Source organism: Tachyglossus aculeatus, chromosome 4 (assembly GCF_015852505.1).
Source record: "Tachyglossus aculeatus isolate mTacAcu1 chromosome 4, mTacAcu1.pri, whole genome shotgun sequence".
NCBI lineage: Eukaryota > Metazoa > Chordata > Mammalia > Monotremata > Tachyglossidae > Tachyglossus > Tachyglossus aculeatus.
Genome location: NC_052069.1, coordinates 74,515,892 through 74,520,462, shown reverse-complemented (window position 1 = coordinate 74,520,462; position 4,571 = coordinate 74,515,892).

Genomic DNA, 4,571 nt, shown 5'->3' with positions numbered 1-4,571 from the left:
CCTGGGATATAGTGGGAGAAGAGAATTGGCAACTAAGAATGAGACAGAGCTTCTACAATAATAATCATCATATTTTATACAGGGGTTTACTATATGCTAAACTCTATATTAAGTGCTGGGGTAAGCACATGATATTAAGATGACACAGTCCCTATCCCTCATGGGACTCTCAGTCTAAGAGGGAAGGAGAACAGCTACTTAACCCCCAATTTACAGATGAGGAAACTGAGGCAGAGAGAAATGAAGTGATTTGCCCAAGATAGCACATTAGGCAAGTGGCAGAGCCAGGATTAGAACCCAGCCATAGGTCAGAAGTTTCTGCTTGATGTAAAATGAGCAACCATTAGTAGGTTTTGAGTAGCGAGAAGACATTTGGAACAATGTTTAGAATAATGGACTGGGAAGAAAAGAATCTGAGTCTGGTGAGGAATATGATGCAGTAGCCAAGGTGGATTATTAATACTCCCATGAAGCAGGGTGGCCTTTTAGTAGAAAGGAAGAGGCAGATTCTGGAAATCTTTGGGGCAAAAACAGATAAGATTAAGTGTTAGATTAAACTGAAAGTTTAAAAAGAAAGCAGAGTCAAGGATGCTAGCATGAGGGGGTTGTGTTTGGTGGAGAGGAATGTGCTAAGTGGCTGGATTTGTACAACCAGGAGTGCATAAACAGAATATCAAAGTATTGATGATGATTGCTGCATTTCTCTGGCACCTGATGTGCGGCAAACGTCCTTTCTCTGTGGTCTGGAACCATATTGCGATAAATACGATTGAATGAATGAATTTTCAGAGCATAGGGTTACCGATGATCTTCAATATTCTGTCGAGGAGGCTAGAATCTAGCCGGTGATGGAGGGCAATGAGATTCCCCAGTAGTTCTGGTCAGCAATCTCTGATGGACTCTCTGAAATGCATGAGCTGTGCTCAGTATTCTGTAAATTGAGGATCATTCTGTAATGGTGTAGCACATCCCTACCCTACTTATAGTTCTCAGTCTATACTACATCAAATTTGGGAGCCTTGTCATTTTTCTCACTCTAACTGCAGTGATGATTTCATTAAGTTTGTAGAGAAATACTTAAGGGAAAAAACGAATCCCCATTAACAAGGCCCTCGATGCTTTGCTTGTTGCAGTTTGAGTCTTTTGCAGCTGAATGTGTGAGTAACCCTTAAGTAGTTGTGGCAGACTGAAACCTCAGTCTCCACGTGTTCCTCAGCATTTCTCCTGGTCAAATATCATTCCTTGGAGCAACCATAGGAGTATATCAATGCTCTTTGGTGTCTGTAAGGTTTCAAGCCGTTTGGCTTTTCCTTTCCAGGAATGGGTGAGAACTAGGGCCCTTGGCCAAGCAAGTACCAATCCTCCACCCCTGAGGGCACTCTCACCAACCGTTGACTCCCAGACAAACAACTTTGAATAGTAAGGGGATTTTTTGTGAAATAGCCAGCTCTCCTCTCTCCCATATTTGGCTGAAGGAAGCTCACAGGAGTCTTATCTCCCTCTTCCTACTTCTGCTTCCCCACCAATGCATACCCCCCATCCCCAAGAAGCCAACTGAGCTTTGCTTCCAGATGCAGGCTGGGGGTTTATTTAGTATATTAGCTGTTTTTTTTTTAAATTGAAAAATAGAAATATTGAAGAGCCCCCTTCCTATATGCCTTTCCCTTTCCTTTAGAGCACCCTCTCCCCATGAACCTTTACTGTTTTCCTGCAAGCGTCCTGACCCAACCCCTCAGCCTCTCAGGGCATCCCACGTTTCAAGTTCATCCCCTCTGGATGATTCCCCCAGGATTTTCCCATGTCAAGTGGAAAATGCTTCTGTTCCACATGATTGCTTCCCTCCCCACCCCCTTGCCTCAGGGCAGGAAACTTGCTCCCTAGGGATCCAAGCCTCTGGGCTCCATCTGGAAAATTTTTTTCCTAAATTCTGTCCCAGCTGGCTTGAAAATTGCCTAAGAGCCTGTCACTGGTCAATTAGATCTGGGTTTTGGAATCACCCTTACCCCTACCGATATGATCCGGCAGCTAGGCAGAATGATGCATTCAAAATAAAGCCTTTGTGTCTTTATTCTTGGTCCTATTCACAAAAAGACCTGGGATGGGATCAATCCAAACTAGGGCTGAGTCATTGGCCAAATTTAAGTCAAACGGATACCAGCGAATTTCTCCCACTTTAGTGTTAGCACAAGTTCCCCTCGCATATTACTAACTACAGATCAGGTTTTTCACTTACAAAATGATGACCAACTAGGCTCCCCATCTTTCTAGTGGTGACATCTCAGAATGGGTGAGCCCCACTTTGGATAGAGGAGAGTGTTAGATCAGCTTACAGAGGTCTCATTCTGCTACAAAAGGCTGTTTCTCAATGCCTATATAGCCAAACTGGCCAAACTCAGTTATTTTACACTTGGTATAGTTGCTTGGAACTGCCTTCTCTTAACTCGGGTATGTGAGCAAATACCACTTCCTCATCATGCCCCTAAGGTCAACAACTGTGGCTGAAGCCAAGTAGCTACCTACCTGGATCCTGTAACTAGTAAATGGACTAGCTTTCCCTTAGTGAGGGGGTCCTCAGAAGTGAATTTCTCTATATTGCAATTGCTGAGGATTTTCTCTCTTACAGTTTGGGTGGGAACTATCTTTGAACAGCCATCACAGTGGTAAGTTAAGATAAACAGTCCTATCCTCTGCTCAAAAGCCCTGGATTCTTTATTAATTCCTTGTCTCCTTAATCCTCGTTGGTGAAATGGCTGTTGTTTTCAAATCATATCACAGTACAGACAGTGACTTAGGCAGAGGGGATGGCATATTGTGTAAAAGCTCAACAGTGCTTGGGCCTGGCATCCTCTGCTTGGGCGTGGACACTTCTTGCTTGTGGATGCCGCAAGAAGTGAATTCCTAGTTCCGGCCAGCTTATTCTCCTCTTCCTGGGAACTTCTCCACTGCGGCTTGGAATTCAGGTCTGGAGGGGAAATGATATCTGGCAAAGTTATTCTACTTATCAATCAATGGTATTTATTAAGGGCTTATTGGGGACAGAACATTATATTAAGCTCTTGGAAGAGTACAGTAGAGTTGGTATTATTATTATTATTATTGTTAATCATATTTACTGAGCTCTTAATGTGTGCAAAGCACTGTACTAAGCACTTGGGAGAGTACGTTATAAGACCAGACACATTCCCTGACCATGAGCTCACAGTTTAGAGGGGGAGACAGACATTAATATATATTACAGATATATACATAAGTGCTGTGGGGGAGGTAGGGAGGATAAAAGGAGGAGCAAGTATGAGCGGCACAGAAGGGAGTGGAAGAAGAGGAGAGGAGGCTTAATCAGAGAAGTCTTCCTGGAGGAGATGTGCCTTCAATAAGGCTTTGAAGTGGGGAGAGCAATTATCTGATATGAGGAGAAAGGGCATTCCAGGCCAGAGGTAGGATGTGGGTGAGAGGGTGAACACATTCCCTACTCATAAGTAGCTTACAGTTTTGTTGGAACACATGCTCTTTTCTTTTCTAAGCTTTCTTCTAGAACAACAATAATAATAATAACAATAATAATAATGATGGTGGTATTTGTTAAGTGCTTACTATGTGGCAAGCACTGTTATAAGCGCTGGGGGAGATACAAGGTTATCAGGTTGTTCCACGTAGGGCTCACAGTCTTAATCTCCATTTTACAGTTGAGGTAACTGAGGCCCAGACAAGTGAAGTGACTTGCCCAAGGTCACATAGCTGACAAGTGGCAGAGCCACAATTGGAACCCACAACCTCTGACTCCCATGCCCGGGCCCTTTCCACTAAGCCATGCTGCTTCTCTATAATAATAATAATGATGGTATTCATTACGTGCTTGCTATATGCCAAGCACTGTTCTAAGCACTAGGGTAGATACAAGTTAATCAGGTTGTCCCATGTGGAGCTCACAGTCTTAATCCCCATTTTACAGATTAGGTAATTGAGGCACAGAGAAGTGGAGTGGATTGCTCAAAGTCACACAGCTGACAAGTAGCGTAACTCAGTGGAAAGAGCGTGGGCTTTCGAGTCAGAGGTCATGGGTTCAAATCCCAGCTCTGCCAACTGTCAGCTGTGTGACTTTGGACAAGTCACTTAACTTCTCTGGGCCTCGGTTACCTCATCTGGAAAATGGGGATTAAAACTGTGAGTCCCCGGTGGGACAACCTGATCACCTTGTAACCTTCCCAGTGCTTAGAACAGTGCTTTGCAAATAGTAAACACTTAACATCATCATTATTATTATTATTATTATTATGTGGCATAGCCAGAATTAGAACCCACAACCTCTGACTCCCAAGCTCATGCTCTTGCCACTGACCCACACAGCTTCATGCCTTATTCCGGTTGAGAGCTATCTGCATGTAGCACCTTTATCTGCAAGTGACAAAAGGATAAAGATGCTAGGATGAAACAGAGAAAAGGAAATTGTTGAGAGGCAGTGTTGCCTAGTGGAAAGAGCATAGTCCTAGGAGTCACAGCCTTGGGTTATAATCCTGTCTCTAACACTGTCCTTCAGTGTGGCCATGGGGAAGACCCTTAACCTTTCTGTGCCT